The 24,972-nt window shown below is 42.2% G+C and overlaps 1 protein-coding gene across 1 annotated transcript in view; it reads left to right on the forward strand.

Moving 5' to 3' along the window:
- The first annotated feature begins 1,635 nt into the window (after positions 1–1,635).
- Positions 1,636–24,972, forward strand: part of ADGRL2 (adhesion G protein-coupled receptor L2) — a 353,211-nt gene continuing 329,874 nt past the window's right edge. Inside the window, exon 1 of the mRNA XM_083743180.1 lies at positions 1,636–1,694. The gene's annotated coding sequence lies outside the window, so the exon portion shown is untranslated. The remainder of the gene's footprint in view (positions 1,695–24,972) is intronic.

Below are 24,972 nucleotides of genomic sequence, written 5' to 3' on the forward strand. Positions count from 1 at the left end.
TGTTGATGAAATTGAATGCAAGGTACAGAACCTCTTGACAATCTACTTTGGGCATAAATGTAACAGCTAAGAATATGTTGACTATATGAACATTGTATTTCCACTGCAGAAGAGCAGAATATCATAGCTGCACCTTAATATTAAGTTTCCCTAACACAGGAATGTAAAGTTATTTTCACACACCAAGTGGAGTTGGAGCACTGATCAATCAGTCTTTTCCAGATGTACCAATGTACATCAGATGATGCGATGCTCACAATGCAGCAAATAAGTTAGCAAGGGAGAGATCCTTGCATTGCTAGTGTTGCTATTCCAGGATTAGGTTTGCACCAATCCTGTATATGGGGAGGAAGGGAAGCACTGACTGGAAATGAATCTCCAGGGTTTCAGGCAGCAGTCCTTCCCAGTCCTACCTGGAAATGCCTGGCATTGAAGCTGGAACTTTTTGCATACAGAGCATGTGCTCTGCCACTGAGCTACAGCCCTCCCGCTTGAGGATCCTAGATGTGGTAGCCTGGGACATAGTGCAGAAGACTTCTGCTTGCCAGCTCAGCTCCAGTACCAGATCCAGGACGCTGGTCCAGTTCTTCAACCAGCTTTTGATTGTATGCCCTGATCACTGCTTAATCTGGGATTACGGCAAGTGGTGACCTATAAAACAGGAATTGGTATTATGGACTTGAGCCTGGTTCTTTAGTTGCCATTCTTCAGCTTTTGAAAACAGATACAATAGCAGTGCTTCTTTGGTATGTAGCCTCTGAAAATCACTTTCTACTTGGTTGGGGCATGCCGTGTCACAGCAATAAACTGTGCAAGAGCCATGCTTTGGCTTGATGGGATTGTATTGTCACTTTACATTGCCAGGACCAACTGCCTTGATTGATTGATTGATTGATTGATTGATTGATGATTGATTGATTGATTGATTGATTGATTGATGACTGTGAAATGAAGCTCCCCAACCCCATGATAATAGGGTGGGCTGGAGATGGCTGAAAGATATCTCCTTTCATGGTAATATATGAACTGGGCATTTGATTTTGCCTCCATTCTGTGCACGTTGCTTGTCTGCCTATGTAATTTCGGTATGCACACACATATATTCCAAATAACAACTCCTATTTCTTTTGGACAAAAGAAAGCTAGAATTGTGAACCTGCAATACAGATAAATTGAACATCTTTTATTACCTACAGTAGCATCTCCTTTATCTGAGCCTCAATGAGCCAGATTGCCCTGCTATCGAAATTTACTTTGTCTTTCTGGTAGCCTGGCATTATCATAATCCTGTGCAAACAGCATTCTTGATTATCTGAATTTCTGATTAACTTAGGGCCTTGAGCATGTTCCCAGTCCATTTTGGCAAATATAATATAAACATACAAATGCTACACATAATTGAACTCTGCAGGCTTGAAGTAGTCTAATATGAGAGCAAAGAATAGGGACATTCTAGAATGTAGTGGTGCAGATCCTCTTGAAGGAAGCATTTGATACTTGCCTGGGTTTAAACAGTAAATACTTAAAGTCAGACTTGAACTAATAGGGTAAGCCCTGAAGGTAGGTTAATAATTAACAACTTTTGTGGGGTCCTTGTAAGTGCTCTTGAGATAAGAGTACCATGTGTTTCACCCTAGAGTTGCAATGTGCACCTACTAGACTGTTGCTCCTGAGATAAGGAAGGATATAATTTGGTAAGTACCAAGAAGCTGGGGATTTTCCCAGTAGCTCTGCACACAGAAAGTGCAATTGAATCTATGTCCTTCCGTAATCACAGTGGCAGACTAATTTAGATGGGCAGCAATATCTTACAACAATTGCATTCTTTGTTATGGCTATATATAGAGAGGTGGGGGGAAGGAGGGAGAGGGAAAGGGAGAGAGCCTAGACAGGGTAGGAAAGGTACTTTCTCTACCTTGAATTTTTAAGCTTCCGTATGACATGTTCTCCTTTAATTATGTGAACCTACTGAAGATCTTTAACGGAAGGCAGAGTTTCTACTGTACTCTTTCAACCAGGAACTGAGGTTTTGCTTTGTAAAATTAGTGCAGGATCATTGTACAAGTATCATGTCCCATTACAGAAATTGCTTCAGGTAATTTATAGTCCCAAAAGGGGAAAGAGGGGATTGCTGATTGTTACTTTCCTTCTTAACTGCATACACTGAGGATATTTATTTTTGGTCTAGTGGTACTTTTCTGCTTTCTGAAGCACAGGTACCGTATTTTTTGCACCATAACACTCACTTTTTTCCTCCTAAAAAGTAAGGGGAAATGTCTGTGCGTGTTATGGAGGGAATGCCTACGGGTGGCATGCCTACGGATTTTCCTCCTCTAAAAACTACGTGCGTGTTATGGTCGGGTGCGTGTTATAGAGCGAAAAATACGGTATTTTATTTTCTCTCTTAGTCAGTGGATCTTCTTATGAAAAAGTTGAAATACTAGGGTGGCCAGATGTCTTGCTTTACATGAGACAGTCCTCTGTTTGAGAGCATCCTCACTATTTGAAGATCTGTGCAGTCCAAATCTGGTTTACAGACAAAGAACCCTAAGAAGAGACAGCAAGGACCTTGAAGTTACCATACTGAGCAAATTTACATATCACTTGGGTCCCTGCCTTTCCCACTAATGTGAGATGTATTGTGTGTCTACCCTATTGAAATAATAGTAATAAGGGCAACTCTATAAATGAGCATATGACATTTTTATGCAAGTCTGTGTCTCCTTTGTCCTTTTTTGGGATGTGTGTGTGTGTGTGATGCCGCTACCCTATAGATGTTTCTTTGGAAAGCAAGGTTGCACGTTTTCTTTTCAAAATATTCCAACCTCTTTTTACTTAAGGAAGAAGAAGCAGAACTGCTTTGGGGAAACCTCCTAACTCACAATAATAAGTTCTTTGAAATGGTCAAATAGACATCAGTGTTTTGGATGGCGCTTTCGGTTGGCTTTTCAGGAGGTACAAGGAGCTGCTATGAAAAGGGGGCCCCTGAAAAAGTCCCAGTACGTACCTGAAAAATGGGATTTCAGTCCCTTGGTCACCTATAAGATGCCGCTCTATATTCTTGGCTGTGCGTGCCTGTGTCTGAGTGGGCATGTGTTTAAGCTAAGATGGTAATTACAGCATTGGTCTCTTTGAAAGGCAATTGATACAATTCAAGGCTCCATTTACACAGCTGCTTCTCCCCTTGGGGAATTTTTCTGTTGCCTGATAGTGGAAGTTTATATAAAACCTATTTTTGTTAATGGTTCTAAGATGTGATTTGCCCACCACTCATCAGGCAAGGATCAAAAATCAGGTGTGCTGTGTTTATGGTGGCTGGACAAACAAACACATATTGAACTTATTCACAATAGTGGGTTCCATATAGCTCTCTGGTTTCTGTTGCAACCTCACTGCCCCAGCAACATTGCTGGTGTGCTTGCTAACCATGACTTCAGAGAAACCAGTGTCATGGACAACTTTACATATAAGGGCTGGCATGTAAAGGACAAGAAGTGCAGGAGCCAAGACCACTAAAGGTATAACTAAAGCAGAGCTTGATCCACTAACCACTTCTGCCAATCCACGAGACTGAATCCTTTCTATCTGCATAGAAACATATCAAGCACTTAGTGCAGTTCTTGAAGATGCTACCCCAAGGGGTCACCAACCTTTCTGGGCCCATGGGCAAATTTGCAAAACTGAGAAATGCCATGGGCACCACACAAAGAGAAAAAGCTACCTATTGGTGACATTAGAGCACATGTTTCCATGGGGGTGGGGAAGGCGATTCTGTACTTGCATGTGCACCTGCGCATAGATTTTCTCTGTAATCCCTAGAGCAGCCTAGTGACATAGGTCAGTGTTATTATTTGTAGCCTATCTGGTAGGCTTAACTAGGTGTAATGAATTAGACTTTCTCCCCCACTGATATGATAAATAATCTGTAACTCAAGTTTACATCCCCGGAGTGCCATTAGGGCAAATTACAAATCATGGATGCAGTGCCTTTGCCAGAGCGTGTTCTGTTCAATGGTGCACCTGGGAAATGTGGAAACTGGGCTTTGGCAAGAGGGAGGAGGAGAATACAGCAAATTATTACACATAAGCGCGCTGTAATCATACTGATTGAAGAGGAGTTGGCAAAGTGGGGAAGCCCTACATCCAGAGCTTATCTTCTAGAAAAAAAGGTGCCAGTACTCACCATGAAGTTGTGTGTTGAGGTCCCCAAGCCACCCCCCAAATAGCTCACATCACACACATTATTTTTGTTTAAGGTTTTTGGCATAATTTTAGCCACAACTTTATTGAAATACATAAGCGTGAGTGGTTGTTTAGGCATTGGTTAAGACTATCTGTCCCCCCGCCTGGGGACGGAACTGATTTCCGGGCACCACCAAAAGCCAGTAATGGAAAACAATATCGGGGGGAAATGGAGCTGAGTCACAGGCCCTCACCTCTCCCCACATGCTCCCCGAGACTTGCCAGCTATAGCCCCTTTGCAGGGATTCGGACAAAAAGATGGCAAGCCCCTAGATTCCTTTAATGGAATTCCCTTTCCGCAGCAACCATGGAGGGGCATGCCCAGCCTATCCTTACCCCTCCTCCAACCAATTTATAACCAATGCCTAACCGCAACCTTACAAGTTGTGATGATTTGCTACGCAGTAGGCAAAAGCCAAATGGCCCAGCCAATCAGCCAGATGGACAAAATTCCTACCAGGCCCCTGCCCGAACGGCAGACGACCCCATGACAGGCATAGCAAGGCCGACGCAAAAAACCCTTTAATTTAGAGCAGGTGATCCGTTGCACGCAGCAAAGAGAAAGCTCCAGATTGCGTGCAGAGTATTTAAAACCTTTTACCCCTCCCACCCAAATCGCAACATAACTTTTACCCCAGCAACCCAGCCAGCCAATCGTTGCCCTAGGCCCTCTTTAGGAATCCTGCCTGGCAACAGAGGGGTGGCTTGGCAGACCCCACCACAATACATGCTCTTCATGAGGGAGAACACGCTTTGTTACAGTACATGCCATACTTTTAACCAGTGCTTTGTCTTTAGGCAAAATGGTGCATACTCTTGAGTACCCTAAGAAAGAAAAGCACTAGGGGATAAGGGCCAAAAGACCTTCTCCAAGGAAATATCCTGCTCAGTACCTCCTTGGATGATGCTCTACCACGAAAGTGTACAAAGAAGGAGCACATAGAGAGCAGGTGGCAGATTATAATATGCCAAAGTGTGATGGGTGTGTGGAGGGAACTCGTAGTGGCTCTCTGGTTCTTCCTCTCCAAGAGCCACGGGTTCCCCATTCCTGCTGCCAAGTGCCATTCACATCTTGCAAATAAATGCTGAGAGGCAGGAGTGCAGTTTCCCAGTGGCAAAAATGGAATCAGTACTCAAGGGGCTGGGGTTAGGGTCAGCTTCAGTGTTTTATCTGACAGCTTTGAAAAAAGCTCTGATGAAATGAGGAAAAAGCTCTCCCCTTCTGTTCATGGTCATAAGGTATCAATGAGACAGAAAGAAGGACTCTCAGTAACAAAACAATGCAATTTCTGTTTTAAAAATGCATCAAACCTACTCACCTATAAACTGAAAACAAAGGAAACCTGGAAGCCATAAAATGGAACCGTTCTTAGTTTAAAATAACCTTTAAAAATTGTTCAGTATATAGGATTATATTTAAATAGATGGACATTTCTTAAAGAAAAAAAGCCACTCTAGCACTTAGTTTTGTTTTTATTGTAATTTTCTTTTTTTAAGAAATCAAATTTCATATGGTTCCATGATAGGATGTTTCAGAAAATCATAACGTGTTTTTGCCTGTAAAAGCAATGTCCTTTCTTGTTAATGCCAAGAAAACTTTTCCCCAAACACTCGTTCCCTGTTCAAGACACTGTAGCTGCTAATGAGGAAAACACTGCAAGTACCTCATTGAAATGTTTCCCTTTGTTTTTCTACTGGGAGTTTCCTCTGTAATAGCAAAAGAATCCCTGAGTATCAATGAGTCTGAAAGTGCTCATATTCTGCCAAGAATAAAGTTGTAAAGCTTTGTGTGCCAGCACTTTAAATTAATCTAAAATAATGCAAAGGGGAATTTGTCATCTTGGAAGGCTTTTTACAGCCTCGTCACTATTGTCTCAATTAATAAGTGTGTTCCATATCATTGACACGACTTCTCTCCTCTGCAGCCAATTATGACACCAGTGGATGGCATCTCTCTGAGGAAGCACAATAAAGCAAATGGGGGGGGGGGAGAGACAGAAATATATGATTGTGCTTAATTCTTTGCAGCATGGTGATGACTTCCAAAGATCCAGAAGCTGCATGGCAGCTTCCTCCCAAGAGCATCACTTTCAGCTAAGCGCCAACCTGTCCCAACAATTCCATTAATTCAATGTGCAGATTAAAACCACAGTGTTTCATCTGGTTATGCAGACTAAGGCCTCTTCATTTTAGTGGAAATGAGGGGTGGCATCAGAATCACTGGGCGCATGCCAAGCCTTTTGTCAGGATCCAGAGTCAAGCATAGGTCAGCAACAAAAAACATGGTGTCCGTGAAATTAGCTCTTCAAAGAAACCAAAACAGTGCAGGTCTAGTGATCCCAGCAACTCTTCCCAGTAGATCTTGCCCCCAATACAGCAGCTGCAAGGACTGAAGGTCCCCACATTCCCACCACTCCCTAAGGCCTCCTGATCTCCAGCGCCTTTCCCAAGCTTCTCCTGGAGGTTGCCTTGAGGGTTCCCCAGCTAGTGCCTTCCACAACTCCTCTGCATCTACAAAAGTGACCCCAGAGCTTCCTCAAATACAATTTGGAAACTGCAGCTGGTGCAGAAGTCACTGGACAGGGCAAGACGGTATGTACATATAACACCAACTCTGGCATGACTGCACTGGCTACCAATTTGTGTCTGGGCTTAATTCAACTTGATGTTTTGATCCCCAAAAAAGTTTTTTATTTGAGTTTCCATTGAAATGAGGCTGTATTTTAATACTGTATTTTAATCTTGTTTTTAAGTTGTATTTCAATCAATTGTTTTTATATCTGGTGTTAGCCTCCCTGAGCCCAGTCTTGGCTGGGGAGGGCAGGGTATAAATTATTATTATTATTATTATTATTATTATTATTATTATTATTATTAATTCAAAGTGCTGGTTCTGACCTATTAAGCCTTATGCAGCTCAAACCCTAGTGCCTCAAGGACAGCCTCTCCCCGCATGAACCAACTCAAACCCTGCAATCATCATTCCCTCCATGGGAGTTTTGGAGAGTGGCAACACAAGATCAGGCCTTTTCAGTGGTGGCCCCTTGTTTGTGGAATGTTCTCCCCAGGGACGCATGCCTGGCACCCTATTTAATTTTTGGCATCATGTTAAGACTTCTTTTTACCTTGCTTTTTGGACCTTAATTTGAAAGGTGGCATTGTGACCTCTGTTGTTGCAGTGGGATCTTTTAAGTCCTGCCTTTTATTTGTATAGTGGTATTTTTATATTTCTATTTGATGGTCTTAATTGATTTTAAAGTAAGTCTTTTGGGGTCACTTTGTAAGAAAAGAAGAAGAAGAAGAAGAAGAAGAAGAAGAAGAAGAAGAAGAAGAAGAAGAAGAAGAAGAAGAAATTCACTTTTTAGTTGGATACAAAATTAGTATGGTAATCCTACCTAGTTATTTTGGCACCAACATAAATCTTCCACATCTTCACTATTTTGGACTGTTTAGAATCAAATTCTATCAACTCCCTCCCCCCTTAAATACTTTTTAAAGAAACAAAAACAAAATATTCATGCCTGCCTAGAGTCCCTCCCCCTAAATTTGATTTCCAGTAGACACCAACCTTGGTTAAAAATTATTGACTAACCTTTTCTCATGACACTTGACTTAATAGTATTAAACAAAACTGAGAAGGGAGGGGAAAATAAAGAAAAAACATATCATGGTTTCTGTGAAATATGCATTTTAAAAGATCGTGTTCCTATACAGCCAAGTTACTTTTTTTGGTTACAAATACATGAAATTACCAGATTGCCCTGGATTTCATTTAATAAAAAAAAGCCAGTGAGACACTGCATCATTAAGCATTGAATGAATATAATGTAACTATTGAAACTGCTTAAAATATTTCCTAACCATAAATTATTATCCAAAAATATTTTTCAAGCAGATAAAAAGAGTTGTCAATTCTGCATAGTGAATGCCTCATAAGGGGCTCATTTATGGTTGAAAACTGAATAAAAGCAGTAAATTAAGAACAGACGTAACCATAGAGAAGCTGTAATCCACTGCAGATTTCCTTGCTGAATGAAGTATTGTTGTGTGGATTTATCCTCCTTGCTTGTACAGTTAACCAGTCACATCTGTGGCCGGAGTGTTCTCTGTGCACACAGACAAGTTCGACTCAGTAACCGTGCGGCTCGCTCCCCCTCCCCACCTCAGCCACAATGAAATAAGCACATGTTGGATAACTGTGTATTGATAAAGCGCTAAATTAAGTGTCCGTCTGTTTCTCTGGACCAGGCTGCCTTGAAGGGCAAGTGCAAAACCGAAGCTCTATGGATGGGGAACATAAGGAAACAACAGCAGATTTGACGCTAGCCCAGAGTAGGTCTTGTTTACCAGTCCCTTGCCATGTTCCAGCGTTCCTGTTTGCTCTGCCTCCGCCTGTTACGCAGGATGGATGTTGGATGAGTCGAAAGCGTTCAGGAGAGGGAAAGTACGCACTTAGCATAAATATTCATTTACTGCCGTGCAAATACTTAGCTTTATAGGAATGTAAACTGTGGCAAGTTTGTTTGATTCACTACCTCTCCTCGTCTCTTCTGCATTGTTTGCCGCTAGTACACATAATCAGCACTCGAGGACAGGAGGAGGACATGACAGGGAGTCAATTTTGCCTTATTGCTCTCCGTTTAAATGACACGATTATGTGCCCAATCAGATTTCTGTCTCAAAGAAGCTGTAGGAAGTGCGACAGAGAGGCACATTTTCCTCTCTGTCACCCCACCCCCTCCGTCCTGTGATTCAGCTTTCTTGGATTGAGGTACATTGACTGCAGGTTTACATCTAGAACATTGAATACTTACTGCATGCTATCTTAATTAGCATTAGACATGGGTGGGGGGGGGGTATATGTTCATTTTCAGACTGAGGACTTTAAAAACTTCTAGCACATTGCTATTTCATACCTTCCAATATTTCTCTGATGAAAATAAGGACATCTTATTCTGTTGTTGTTGTTGCTGCTGCTGCTGCTTTTGATTCTGCTGCTCTTATTATTATTATTATTATTACAGTGGTACCTCGGGTTGCATACGCTTCAGGTTACACACTCCGCCAACCTAGAAATAGCGCTTCAGGTTAAGAACTTTGCTTCAGGATAAGAACAGAAATCGGGCTCAGGTGGCACGGCGGCAGCAGCAGGAGGTCCCATTAGCTAAAGTGGTCTTCAGGTTAAGAACAGTTTCAGGTTAAGTATGGACCTCCAGAACGAATTAAGTACTTAACCCGAGGTACCACTGCATTCTAATTCAAATTCAAATTCTTCTTTGTACCCTGCCCATCTGACTGGGTTACCACGCTGGGCAGCTTCCAACATATATAAAAACATAATAAAACGTTAAATATTACAAAGCCACCCTGCACAGGACTGCCTTCAGATGTCTTCTAAAGGTTGCATAGTTACCCATAATCTTGGCTTGGGGCATCACATAACTCCATACATGCAAACATTTCTCTGATGAAAATAGGGACATCCAAAGGAAAAGCGGGACATTCTGGAATCAAATCAGAAACTGGGACAGCTGCTGTAAATCCAGGACTATCCCTGGAAGATACGGACACTTGGAGGGTCTGTTATTTTATTTTTCTTATTAAATAGGAATGTGTGGGAACACAGGCACATATAAGAACACAGGAAGCTGCCTTAAACTGAGTCAGACCAGTGGTCCATCATCTACACAGTGTGTCAGGATGCTGTTAGCAACTCCTGGCTGGTTGCCCAGCAAATTATAAAGACAAGGCAAAGTTTCTTACAGTCCATTTTTATTTCAATCTTTACAGAGAGAGGCTATAGAACCCAGTCTCATGGATAATGGCGTTGTCCTGAGTGAATCTCCACTCCTCGTCTCTCCCACTTCCTCATTCGTCACTTCTACGGGTGCTGCTACATGCCCTCTGTCTTTGAGCTCTTGGCTCTCCTACTTTCAAAGCTCACCGGATTCTGGGAGATGGAGGGTCTGGAATGCTTTTCAATGACAAGGTGTCAGCCGGGTGTTGCTCTGGCTCTCCCATTATTTCCCAACTTTCTCCCTCATCTGCCTCTGAGTTGTGACCTCCCTCAGACCCCTGTTGTAAATCTATACTGTCTCCCTCTTCCTCCTCCCTGGAAGGGTCAGGCTGGGGAGGCAGTCTCCACCATTCCTCCTCTACCCAGTCCCTGACACAGTGACTCTTCAGGGTTTCCCAGCTGTACCTGGATTGCACCTTAACCCTTCTGCATGCCAATCAAATGCTCTGCCACTGAATTATGATCCTTCCCCAAATATAAGATTTATAATTAGATGTTTTCCCCACCATCACACGCCCCACAGTACCAACAGCACCTTTCTCAGATGCTTTGCTATTGCCTGAACCTAACCAGCTATTCCGATGCTCAGAACAGTGTCCCAATCTCTTGCCTGCCCCTTGCTTTCATCTTTGGTCCTACACCACACAACTTTGGAGATTTCCTTCCATTCAGGGAGAAACATACATACAAACACAAGCTAAAAGCAGTTATGGCAGTTAGCCCTGAATAAGCAGCAATTATCCCTGGTTCATCTGCTGTTGGAAGCCACTGGGGGAACTGAGGAACAATGCTTGCATAGCTTCAGAGGGACTGCGGCTGAATTTCAAATTCCCTGCTAGACTGCTCCTATTGCTTGCTGCCCTTTGGTGGGAGGAGAGGGGAAAGAAGGAGTAGTATACACACACACACACACACACACACACACACACACACACACACGTCCCAAGATAATTAAAAATAAGAGGCAGGGCTTTAAAAAGGTGCTAAGAAGCCTCGGCCAGGGAGGGAGGGATACAAATAAAAACTAATAAATTCATTATTATTGTTTATCAAGGGAGATGTTAACTTTATAGGATAATTTTATTTTGGATAACTACTTCTGAAGACGTTGGTTTTCAGCCAAACCTGGATCCCCCCTCCTTATTTTAGCAGTACTTCATTTGATCAAAATTGATTTATTGACATTGTTTTAGGTCCAACCCCTCCCCCCTCCTCTTGCACTTTAGAGACCCTAATAGCATTTCGGCACAGAGAAGCTGGTGAAATCTCCTCTTCCCAATCAACAGTAACTGATGAAGTGACATGTCCCCCATGTTTTCCTTCCCCTTCGGCTGCTCTCAGTGGCTCAGTGAGTCTTACTGTGGTGGATTGTGAGGACAGAGCAATATAAAACCAATGCCATTCTACCGTGGCCTTACCGTTCGGGGGCTCCCATAAGCTGACCCCTGCCTTTTCATAGACCATCTTTTCACAAACCCCTAACAACAAACATGTAACAAATAATTGTCAGATATTTGCTGCAATCTCTGAAAGGTGGAAACCACAATAGACAATGCCTGATATAGGTTTGTTTGTATACTATCTGTAACTGCACATTGTGTGTGTGTGTGTGTGTGTGTGTGTGTGTGTGTGTACGTGTACACAAATGATGGATGTAGAAACTGTATCTGTGTACATTCACACACACCCCAATGTTTATATAAACATATTTATATAAACAATGGTGTCGGTGAACAGAGATGGATACAAACAGTTTCTGCACCAGTCACACACACACATTTGTGTGTAGTGTGTACAAGTGTGTAGTGTGAATGGAAATTGTTATTCTATCATTTTATACAATTTTGGTTAGAAGCACAGAGTGCTGATTTGTTTGGTTAAAGGTTTACCCTATCTCATTGGCAATACCTGGAGCAAGTTTAAATCAAGCTTAAGGTATAAACAGATCCAGTAACATTCAGACAAATAAATTACTTTGCCACCTCCAAACCGGACAACACAGGAAAGCGCAGATTCCTTTATGCTCATCCAACAGTTGTAATGCAAAAGGGAAAATCTCCATCATGATTAGTTTAACCTCAGGTCAATTTGCCCTATTTTTCATAGAAAAACTCTCATCCATGGTCAAGTTTCCTTGGTAGTTCTGCGTCTTTTTGGCTTTGTTGTGTATTGACCTATTTGTTCTTGGCAGTATCCTTTATACCAAAATGATTCCCTTAACTTTGTCCTGTAAGGTCCTATAAGGGGTAATTTGTTTAGAATGTATCCTGAAATTTCCTGATGACATCTATATCCAAAACATGATGGTGATGATCAGAACTTTATTGAAATCACATCATGAACTGGGGGGAAATATTGTGTTAGTTTAGCTGCTTTTCATTAACATTAACAGACCTCAAATTAGGACTTCACTAATTACCAGTTAAAGGCATTTTATTGTTTCTAATAATACTGTATTATTCGAACGTTCTAGTTGTTGTTGTTGTTGTTTAAGTTTTCTTCCAGCAGATCACAAACCAATTTTAATGGATTATGTGAAGGTACAACAGAGTGATTATATTAATGAGTTGGAGCAGCCTTGCTTTGTTTTACTTTTTATAACTAAATAAGATTCTAAGATTCTTCTTCAATCCCCCCAGTGGTTAAGAATTACATTTCTTTTAAAGGAATTTAATTAAAGTTAGCAAGTGATTTTGTGTCCTGCAGTACAATACATTTTGCCAGAAAGGTTAGGGGTTCATTTGTTGCAGCGCATTGAAAATGTAAAGATGATAGGTGAAATGCTCTTCCTTGAAAGTGTTGGAAAATAATCACTTAAAAGGTCAGTTTCCTTTGCAAAGAGAGAGAAGAAGAAGAAGAAGAAGAAGAAGAAGAAGAAGAAGAAGAAGAAGAGTGTGTGTATGTATTTAGTAAGCAACTTGTTTAAGAGAAAAATGCTGCAATTTGAAAGGTTAAAAAATGAGTCTAAAAAGCTGGCAGTGTCCCCGAAAACTAAGTCATTGACTGTGTTTTAGAACAATTAGCTGCAATTTTTCATTAAAATGTGAGGCATCTATTAGCATCCTTGCTGTATATATCGCAAGCGTAGTTCCATCCACAAATAAGAGGATTAGAGCTGACAACAGTGGAGCTGAGATTTAATCTTTTCTCTTCACTTTATTCTGATATAACTGGTTTATAGATCTAGTGGTTAAAAGGTTCACACTGTTAACTGCATTTCTGAACACTTCCATCAGGTTATTCTCGCTTGCTGAGGAATCAGTGAAAGTTCTTCACGTGGAATTAGGCTGCAAATCTGTGTGCGCTAACTTAGCAATAATTCCCACTGGACACCATGGGATTAATTTTCCAACTACGCATGCAGAGTTTAGAGACTGTTCATCTCTATTTGATATGTTTCATCATTTTAGCTGAACCCCAGCAATATGATATAAGAAACACTATGGACAGCACATTTCTCTCTCCCCATTGTTCACATTACCTTGCAGTGTGTGTACAAACTATTGCTCAGTAGAAAATTTCAATCATCTGTATAGATGAAAAGGGGAAGGGAACTATTGATAATACTGTGCTCTTTGCATTTATTTATTTTTAAATGAAAGTTGAAGTTTTATGGTTTTATGCTTTATTCCACATTTTCCATTATTATTCTCATGAGTTGTATGGGAAACTTGTATGGGAAACTTGGTTGAAGGGCAGTTTCAAAATGCAACAAATAAATAACTACATTTTGATTGTGCTTTTAAGGAGAAAAGAAAGCTGCTTTGGCTCTAAAGTGGATTATAGATCCGACACGTAGACAAAAGCAAAACAACACTATATGAGAGAATTGCAAAGTCCACTGACTCACAAAGGATATTTATTTGGAGAGCGAAAGAAAGAGATGGCTTATTTAATAAAATTCTTGAATTGTTAAAATATCCCTGCCTCCACTGGATCAATATATAACCAATAGCATTTTGTGAACTGAGAAGTCCGTTCCCCCTTTTCCAAGTACTGTTTCAAATTGGAATTCATTTTCTTTGAGTCACACTGCCTGCTCCTTGCTTGTGTAACTATAAAATCTTTAGACAACATGGCGGAAAGAAATCTTTCAAAACTATTCATAGCTTAATAAGATGTTACGGTTGCCCCCCTTTCCCCAAGTCTTATAGATTGCAAGTCAAGAAGGATATATTTTTTGGTTAGTCATGGGCTGCTCTGATTGAAACATTATTCTTCAAATAGTAACAGTCGTGGAAATAGGAAAGTCAATGTCGAACATGCTTTAGAATGAGCTAGGCGTGTTTCTTCCTCTTCTTTTATTTGTTTTCCAACACAAGGTGAAATTATAAGTCCTTTATGCAAGTTCGACTAATTTCTCCACCAGCCGCGAAGGTGACAAGGAACACTTTCAAAGGAACACCTGACATTTGTCTCAGCCGAATAATTATCCCCAATAAAGTCATCCTCTTTAATTTGCCTTGCTTTCCATTTGAAAAGAGGGCAAAATCTATTTCCCAGACAATTTTGCATAGCAAAGATATTAATACTGTGGGGTTTAATTGTATCCTGTGTTTAAATACACTGTGGGTGAAACCCTAGACCTCTGCTTAATTGCTGTGAGAAAATAGCCTGATTTCTCTGAGATTAGGCACACGCCTATGTATACTTTGACCCAAGAGTGCCTCCTTCAGAATTAATCTTCTAAGGTAGTGGGATTTACTATTGTACGTGCTGTGGACCCATTCATGACAAACGGTGCCTAATCAACTAACTTCACCCTCTAGACCTTTCTTTGGCTGTCGGAGTTTCCCTTCAACTATTCATTTCACACATCCCTTGTCCGGTTGCTTATTAGCAAATCAGCCTCAGAGGAGGCAATAGGAGTAAACTTAATGATTCCTTTTTAATTAAAGAGGTTTACACTTTAAGTAACATCCTGCTGAACTGGAAATGAACAGAACGTCCATTTGAGCCGTCTAGTGCACACTAAGAAATAGATCCATTCAGCCCATCCAGGGATATTCATCCATTATTTAAAATTGCCCACCATAGGCATATTTCAGTTGATTCATCTAATCCATGAGGTAAACTCCCATCTGCTCGATCAGGAGTGTTTCCATAAGATATAACAAAATGTTCCGCCGTTCAAATATTTATATTCATCAACGCTCGCTCTGTTTATATTTTTGGCAATAGGAGTTCTTTTAAAAATGGGCTCCTCCACTTAACTAAACAAAATGTGTCAAAATGGGCTCTCGTATAAATACGAGCAAAGTAAATTTGGCAATTGGACAGAGTACAGAATCAACACGCTGCCCCCCCACAAGTGAGTGGTCCTTACTCACATCTGTAGTCTCCTTGGGCTCTTTCCCTTGGGAAGGTTTGCAGAATACAATGAAAATTCCTTTAGCTAGTCCCATTGCCATAAATGGGAATATTAATATGGACAGACTTGAAAGATGAACAGGGCAGTTTGAAAAATCTGAAGGAAGGAGGGGGGGGGGACTTAATTCATTATAGCATAGCAAAGCCCCAGTGTTCCTGGCTAGCAACATCGCTGGTGACATCATGTACTTTCTTATTCCCATTTGACCTTTGACCGCATAGCTAAATTTCATCAATAAACATAGAAGTATATAGGGTCAACATCTAACGATCTGTTGTATGTTTATATCTTTGCTCAAGGAAGCCACAGGACATAGATTCCTTTGGCATTCCCATGTCTGATGGGATGTTCTGGGAAGTGGGGGGAGAATTACGGGTGAACTGGTTGTTCTCATTACAACTGGGATTTTTAAAACATTTTTTAAAAAAAAAAAAACCATGCAACTCCAAGCAATGTCTTGATTCCAGTCTTCTATATTGTTTGGAAGAGTAGCATTTTCTCCATGCTAATTGCTACATACTTGGTTTCCCCCAGCTTTCTCTCCCCGCCCCCACCCCTTGTTTGGCTGTTGTTTTCTCAATATGTGATCAGAAACAGACTCAAAGGAAAACATTTTTGTGGTAACCCCCTCTAGCTATTGTTACAGCAATAAGCCTTGCTTGGCTGATGGTGTGCTGCCTGCTCCAGCCTCCCTCTGGAGGAAAAGGCAGTCTTCATTAAACAAGCCTTTTAACAGCAAGCCAAGCTTGATTAAAATCATATACAGATGAAATCATTTATTTACCTTTGTAGTTCTGTGCATTCCCAATAATTCTGTAGGCTTAATAATACTTAGGAGACCTCTGGGGTCCTACTTAAGAATCTATTGTTATTTGCAATCATTGCTCAGAGAAGTCAAGACAAACAGTAATTTATTTCTGTTCTAATGATTTCAAAGGAATTTATGCAGTGCATGTTTAGATATTAGGAGGGCTGGAGAAAAGTCAGCAGAGCAAAATGTAGGAGTTTTGGTGTACCTCCTTAGATGGGATCTCACTGCAAGTTATATTTCGGGGAAGTTTTTTAAAAAATAAAACAAGGAATGTTAAGACATTTTTCACTCATAGCTGCGTCACTCAGATTGTCAGGATGCAAGTGTCTGGCAAAGATCACACATGGCTTCGTATTAACACTGGGCTACTGCTTTGTCAGATTCATTCAGATTGGGACCCATCACACTTACTCTCCCCCCCCCCCATCTTAGCTCTTCAAAAGTAGGTGGGTGTTTAAAAAATGAGACAAAACCGTGCTTAAGAAACCACTAAGTGATGAATCTGTCTGTCTGAAAATGTGTATCATGTTATGTTGTTGGTTACTTAGGGTTTTATTTCTATGCTGCCTTTCAGCCAGAAAAGCCTCTGAGGCAGATCACCAAGGTTAACACAGGGAGAAAACTCAAGCCAAAGAAACATATAATTTACAGTGTTGTGACAGTACAAGCTTTTTGTGCTTGAAACAGATATTGTAACTTCATTGCCCGTAATTAAAAAACACACACACACCAAAACCTTCCTTTTCTTTAGATACAATGTTTACCTTGAGATTGTTACTCAGGGAAGATGTATGACTTCTCTCCTCTTCCCTGCCACCACAGATACAGTGGTACCTCTGGGTGTGAACGGGATCCGTTCTGGAGCCCCGTTCGCAACCTGAAAGGAACGCAACCCGTGTCTATGGACACGTGGGTCGCGATTCGCTGCTTCTGCGCATGCACGTGACGTTATTTTGTGCATCTGCGCATGCACGAGCGGCGAAACCTGGAAGTAACCCTTTCTGGTACTTCCGAGTCGCCGTGGGATGCAACCTGAAAAGATGTAACCTGAACCAAAATGTAACAAGAGCTATGACTGTACTTAGAAAGAACATATCAGGCATAGGGCAGCAGAGACTAGTTCTTCCCACCACTATGTACTATGCCCGGGAATCACACTACCCACCAGCCACGGCAGTCAGGGATCAAGGAAGGAGGGTGTGGTGGGTGCAGACCACCCCAGGTGTCACCACTGAGGGGTTTGACAAAATGCTGGGTGGCATTCACCGCTGGGTCTGCAGCGCGCTCGAGCCATGCATCTAGGGCGCACACAGGCTCTGTGTTGCCCAAACGGTCCGCCTGTTGCCTTCCCCCAGCTGTAGGGCGGCTGAGTGGGAAGAGGCAAGCAGACTCCGGAGGTCCCACATTGTGCCCTGCCCCCATGGGTGGCTCACCCTGTCCCTGGTGTGTGAGCAGCTTCCTCCACCACTGACAGCAGTAGAAATGCTTTGCTGTTATCTGCACAATAAAGATGTCAGATCTAATGTGCAACAGCTGAGGAAAGGGCAATAATCCCTTCCTCGGGATTATTTGGAAAGGAATTCAAAATAAAGGTGCTGATATCAATACGCTGTTAAATGCAACTCTGTGGTGAGACCGCCCTTGGAATGCGATGTGCAGTACAGTGGTACCTCGGGTTACAGGCGCTTCAGGTTACAGGGGCTTCAGGTTACAGACTCCACTAACCCAGAAATAGTACCTCGGGTTAAGGACTTTGCTTCAGGATGAGAACAGAAATCGCATGACAGCAGTGCGGCGGCAGCGGGAGGCCCCATTCGCTAAAGTGGTGCTTCAGGTTAAGCACAGTTCCAGGTTAAGAACAGACCTCCAGAATGAATTAAGGTCTTAACCCGAGGTACCACTGTACTGGTCATCTCACTTCAAAAAGGATACTGTATTGTTGGGGAAAGGTTCCCAAAAGGGCAACCAAAATGATCAAGGGGATGGCGCAACTCCAAGGTTGCAGCATTTGGAGCTTTTCACTTTGGAGAAGAAGCGAGTAAGAAGCGAGATGAAAGGCATGGTGGAAGTGGAGAAGGAAAGTGTTTCTCCCTCTCTTGTAATCCTAGAACTCATGGACATCCAATGAAGATTCAGGACAGATAATAGAAAGGCCTTCTTCACTCCCCCAGGAAGCGGTGGTGGCCACCAACCTGGATGGCTTTAAAAGAGAACTAGACAAATTCATGGACAGCTCCAAGCTTTGCTTCCACAGTAAGAGGTAGTAATGGTTCTGAATACCAGTTGCTGGAAACCTCAGGAGCAGAGAGGGCTCTTGTGCTCAAATCCTGTTTGTGGGTTTCCCACAGACAGCTGGTTGGCCAATTTAAGAACAGGATGCTAGACTAAGATGGGCCACTGGCATAAGCCAGCAGGCTGCTCTAATGTTCTTGTGCTCATACATCACTTTGCACAAAAAAGCACATTCCTATACCAGCCAAAGGTGTAAAAGACTGAGAAGCATTTCTTTGGCAGGTCGCATCTGCAGGTGATGTGGCAAGTGTCATAGCCCTTCACATGTTCTATCAACACATGGGACTTGGGTGTGAACCTGCTTCTGTTTGCTCATGTCAGGTGAACCTCCCCTACCACTTCACAATGTAAATTCTACAAAGAAAGTTCAGTGGAACTAAAATATGTTCTGGCTCGGCAGGTCTCTCTGGATTTTAACCAGGCCCTAATCTAGAATCACCTCTTGGTCTGACAATGTTTGATGAATTCTAGATTTCATTTAGCTCTCAGGTCAGCCTTGGGCCATGGAGATATGGATGGATCCTGCTATTGAGTTCCAGGCCCAGGTGGCCTACAGTTATGAGCCAGGCTCCCAAATTGGCTTGCTAGAATATGTAGTGTCAGACTAGACGGGGTAGCTTATAAATGGATCTAATAAAACTGATGCCAAATGTTGCAGACCATTGGCCTAATGAAATTTGTAGTCAGCATCTTTGTGCAGCTCAACTTCATGAGCAGCTCCAGCAGCAAATAAATATTTGATACAGTTGTTGTGACTGCTAGCACAAAGCAGTAGTACAGCTGTGGCATGGGCTGGTATAATAATGCCATTAAAAGTCTCAAATGATGCAGCCTCTCCTCATAGGCCAGTTGCTCCATCGCCCTTCATTGCCCTTTTCTCAGCCTGTCCCAACTTCACAATATCCTTTTTGAGGTGAGGCACTCAGAACAGTACACAGTATCCCTAATGTATGCACACCATAGATTTGTGTAATGGCAATATGACACCAGCAAGTGGTCTTATAGACCTCTGATTTTGAAACCTGATGGCTAAGAACTGGGTTTTTTTTCTTAAGGAGTAATATGGCCTGCCGAGAAGCAGGATATTGTCACACTTAAATCAATAGCTGCTTTATATCCTCCAATTTTCAGTTTTAGTAAAATTAAAAGTGACCACTATGTTAGACGGAGAGATAAGTGATGGATTGAATAGCAAATTGATAGACAGATCAAATTACCTACCTCATAACCCTTGAAATGCTACCTGAAACTCTTCCCAGGGTACCTGCTTAAGAAATAAACATGTTGAAACGACTTGTCATTGCCTGCCTGTTAGGTCTGCAAGCACCAGTCAAGTAGGAATGAAGATAACCTAACAAATTAAGTCAGGGTCTGCTTCCCCTCCTTTCCCCCTCCCATCCTTTCAAGGTGGTTGCTAGCAGTGATTGTAGGAGTGCAAACGGGATTGGTGTAAAGGCATTTCCTGCAGGACTAATGGACATGTTAATGCATCTACTCCATAGGCCATCCACAGCTCAGCGAAGGCCAAGGACAGTAAACTGCTCTCCCTTGAAGCAATGTTAAGATTTAGCACAGTGATTTATAAACCACAACACATCCTGGGTAAGGCAAAAAAAAAAAAAAAAAAGGAAAATGGGGAGAAAGCAAACCATTAATTAAGCAAAATGGCTTGTGATTCTGCATGTTCCTTTTTTTTTTTTTTTTTTACAGCTTTGGACAGGATAATAAATTGTAGTGGTTTTAATAAATTATGAAAGGCCGGTTGCTATAATGTGGGAATATTAACTTTAGTGAGTCTTTTAATTTGCCGATGGTGTCAATAATACAGAGCGTGGTGTTTTTCCCCCCTCTCTCCCCTAGCTTCCAAATAGCATTCCGAGCGGCTGCACAATATCGTTTTCCCCGCAGGGGTGCTTGATCCTTCATTAAGCCCAAAATCTTTGAGAAGGGGGCCAGAGTTTTGTCTGTGCGATCTTTGACCTCGGAGGGTATCGGCAAAGAGCAAGACCTTGTCAAAATGGGAACATTCCTTTGAGGAGGAGTTTGCGCTTGTTCTTTCAATGTGCTCTTCCTAAAGTTCATGAGAATGCATGATTTCTGATACAAACATTTATATATATATATATATATATATATACACAAAATTTAGCCGAGTGCTAGAGACTCAGGTGTTCTACAGCAAAGCTGTTCGGACAAGGCAATTTCTGCTCATAATATCTGCAACAGGGAAACAGGGAAAGATTCATCCTGTCATAGTGAGCACATGATATCATCACATATGAGGTCCATATGCCTCAGCTTACATTGGAAATGCTGATTTTGAAGCATGTGCTATTGCTTCAGAAATGCCTTCTCTCTCTTGGAACTGAATGTAGACTGCATGCCCTCCAGCATTTCTCTGATGAAAATAGGGACTTCCTAAGGAAAAGCAGGACATTCTGGAATCAAATCAGAAACTGGGATGACTTCTGTAAATCTGGGACCATCCCTGGAAAATGGGGAAACTTGGAGAGTCTGACTGGCAGCAGTTGTCCAGGGTTTGGCTGAGGGAGTCTTCTCAACCCTCCCTGGATTTGCTGGAATGGGTCTGCTATTGAGCTACAGCCCTATTGATTCCATGAAACCTCTCCCACCTGATAAAGTTATGGGATGTAGCAGCAACAGATGACAATATTTTATAACATGGATCACCAGACATATGTGGTCAATTTCTGCGCCTAGCAGCACAGGGGTAGGCCAGGGATGGGGAAAAGGTAGATCTGTTGGTAGATATATGGGCAAATTGCAGTAGATCAGGATAAGACCATTATATTTATTGAGAAATTGAGTCTTTTCATAACATACTGATGTAATGAGGTTCAGGATAATACAAATCTATTTCTGTTCCTTGGAATATTGTGGTATTGATTTATTATGTTTGATTTTGGTATGGAAATTTGTTCACTTCTAGATATCCCCTTCTACTTTTATTTGGCATCTGTTGTGTTATAAATCAATGTATGTAATTTAAAAAATAATAATTTCCCATTAAGAAGGAAACAAAAAAACAAACAAAAAACCAGGAAATGTTTCTGACTCCTAATAAGCTAATAATAGCAAATGTAAAAAATTATGCCGTAGCTTTGTGCTAATTGCTAATCAGTCTTCCTTCTGTGCTATAAGATATGCAAATGAACAGTTGCCTTCGACCAGGTCTTTGTGTGGGTCAGCTGACCAGTTTTAGATTGTTCAAATCCCTGATCTGCAGTAACCTGGGTGTGTGTTTATACTCATATATGCTGGTTATTTCATTGTATGGATTTTATGCAATACAGTTCAGAATTGGCATAATATGCTGTTTTGCTGCTTTGAGGCCTTTGGTCAACAAAGGAATAAATGAATGAACCAAAACATAACATACAAGTGGTTCTGTAGTATTAACCATAACTCAGAACTGGGCCTTGGAATGGAAGAAGAAATCTCTTGAGTTTATTGTGTTTTCTTCATGACAGAAAGTGACTGGCTTGCATGTCAGTGGATGTTTCTGATCCAGGTACCCAGGGCAGGATTTAGGTCTGATGAGGCCCTAAGCTACTGAAGGTAATGGGGCCCTTTGTATGTCCAGCTTTCCTTTGTCAACAACAAATTGCCGCTGTTTTTTGTGTTGAATATACGCTATATAGTAATTTATGTACCTAATAGGTATCTAAAGCCATTTGCACATAACAATTAGGAGCCTACACAACACAAAACACTGTTGCTGTATGTAGGTTTTATTTTATTTGTTTTTTATCTTATTTTTTTATCTTTTTTTCCTTTAATTTTTTGGGGGGCCCCAAGAGAGTGGGGCCCTAAGCTATAGCTTGTTTAGCTTATACGTAAATCTGGCACTGCAGGTACCTAATGGTTGCGAAAGCATGGAGCTGTGAGGGAACAGGCTGCTCTAACAAAGAACAGAGGTTAGTGAGGCATTATAAACCTCTTCTTCCAGACCACCTGCCCACCTGCCTAAGCCTCTTGTCTTAAAGACTGCAGCTCTTAAAGAGCCAGTTCCCTGGCTTGTAGAAGACCACTTACTCACTTTTCTGTTGCCTCCTGATTGGCACAATGCCTGCATCATTGGGTAGGTGTGGCAGCACAGGAAAACACCGACTTCTCTGCTGAGTCAGTCACATGGGGCAGCATCTATGAGGTTCCGGACTCAGGCTCTGTAGGTTCCAGAATCACCAGCATCAGGTACCCAATCCAATTTGTGACCCAGATGCTGGTACATCTGGCTCCCCTGACTATGAGCTCAAGGCCACAACACTACCCAAGTTGTGGCACAGAGACGTCTGTGATACGAACTCTTACAAGGTTGCATGCCCACAACTAATGCCTTTATTTGCACTTTCTGACAGTTGGGCTAGATCAGCTACAGGTCAGCACAGAGACGAGCAGTAAAGTTGTTTCTTTATTCAGGGAAATGGAATACAAACAGAGAACCTAGGAGCAAGAGTGGCTTCCAGCAGCAATTGACAGAACTGACCATCTGGCATTCCTACTTCCCTGTCCAGCTGCAGTCTTAAACTCAGTCAGAAGGAAAAGCCCTTGGAGACAAGGGGGAAGGAGGGGCTGAATACAGTGGGACTGGCAGGCTCCTGTGAACCTGTTACAGCCTCAGCCCCCAACTCCCCCTCAGCTGCCTCTCTCTCACTTAAGCCTGTTGCTCCAGCCATTCTTCCCCCTCCCCACTTCCTCCTTTGTCTTCAATGTCCCACCGCTACTCCCCTGGGTTTGAGCCTTCTTCTTTTGAGGCTTCACCAGGGGGTTCTCCAGCTGGGGCCTCCCACCACTCCTCCTGATCCAGCCAGTCCCTGACATCGGCACACTAATACTGCTAGCAGAGTAATCCTAAGGAGGGGCCAAAGAGTGGCACATCCTCTACTGTCTCCCAAGACTTGCTGGCTCCTGCTAACTAGGTTGGGGGTTGGGATGATGGCTTCTTTGTTCCAGGGTGACAAAGCTGAGGAGTCTGAGGAGATGGTCCAAAGGCACTGGCACCCTGCCCCAGTATACCCGGTTTCTGGGCCTTTATGCTGGCTGCTGCTAGCAGGAGGACCACCGGTGGTCACTTAGGGTGCACTTGAACAGAGCTGGTGCTACCTCCATGGCAGGGCCAGTTCCTGCCAACAGGACTCCTCTGGTAGACTGGCAGAGAAACAGGTGTGTGCCCTCTTACCCCCACCATCATCACTGGGATGTGCATGCTAGGATTGCTCTGTTAACTTCCTATAATGCAAGCCATTGTGCAACTGAGGACTGACTCTACCTCCCTTGACAAGGCTAAAAAATCCAAACCACCAGCTCCTCCTGGTGCTGATTTGACCACTATGCCAGAGAAGGAAGCTTTTGTCATTTATCATCTCAGACCAGAGGGTTTTTCACCCTTTTCCTCCTGTCAACACCTGGGAAGTAGGACCGGCCCCATCTCCCTTTGCAGCTTTTTGAACGGGATCATTTTGCTGCCTACTGCCTTCTGGGTCAGAGAGGGCGTTTTGCTCTCTTCATGCTGCTAATTATTTATGAATGAATGAATTTGATATGTTGCTATTGAGGTGGGCTTTACACACAAAAATCACACTTCTATTATGAAAGTATTTTGAGTTGTCTTTCACAGAGATATGCTGTAGATAAAAATGCACCAATCTTGATGCATTTATAGTTTTGTTTCTTGGCCTTCGTGCTTTGTTGCTAACTGCTTATACTGTAATATTTAAAGAAAACTGGTAGACAAATTAAGTGATGATGAATTGCAGCCAGCTAAGTTCTACTCAGAGTAGATCTATTGAAATTAATGGGCTTTAGCCACTTCTATTAATTTTAGTGGGTCTACTCACTGGATACAAACCTATGACTATTGCTATCTTCCCCAATCAATATAAAATTCCTTCACATTACCATCAATACTGATTAAAAGCTGTGGATTTGCCACAGCTCTGTTGAAACAAAAGCTACGTTCAGGCATTCATCTGACCATGCCAGATGTTGAAATGGGAACAGGAGCAGGGCAAATACATGGAAGCCCCACCCCAACATCTCCGAGCACACAGGCCACGCACCAGTATTTTGCGTGTTCAGTACCAAGGTCTGAAAGAGGGTTTGGAAGCACCTACTGTCAGTTGTGTTTCTGCCCTTGCCCCAATTTTATACATGTCACATTTTCAGGGAGGCACCTGAATATGGCTAAAGGTTCTACTGTATGCTCTGCCATCCCATAATGCAATGCAAAAAAGAAAAGAAAAAACAGGAAGCCACTTGTTCACAAAGGGATTCGTGTCAATGTTACCTTGCTTCCCTCATCTGTTCTAGGCCAAATGTGTTGCAAACACAATGTCCTGAGTAAACAGTAAATACCTGCTGTTTGTTGATGTGTTCTAGCTGCGCCCAAATGTTCTCTCAAATTGCTACAGTGGAAAGTTTAAAGGAGCACTGTTAAAG

The sequence above is a fragment of the Podarcis gaigeae genome (genome assembly GCF_964106915.1).
Source record: "Podarcis gaigeae genome assembly, chromosome: 6".
NCBI lineage: Eukaryota > Metazoa > Chordata > Lepidosauria > Squamata > Lacertidae > Podarcis > Podarcis gaigeae.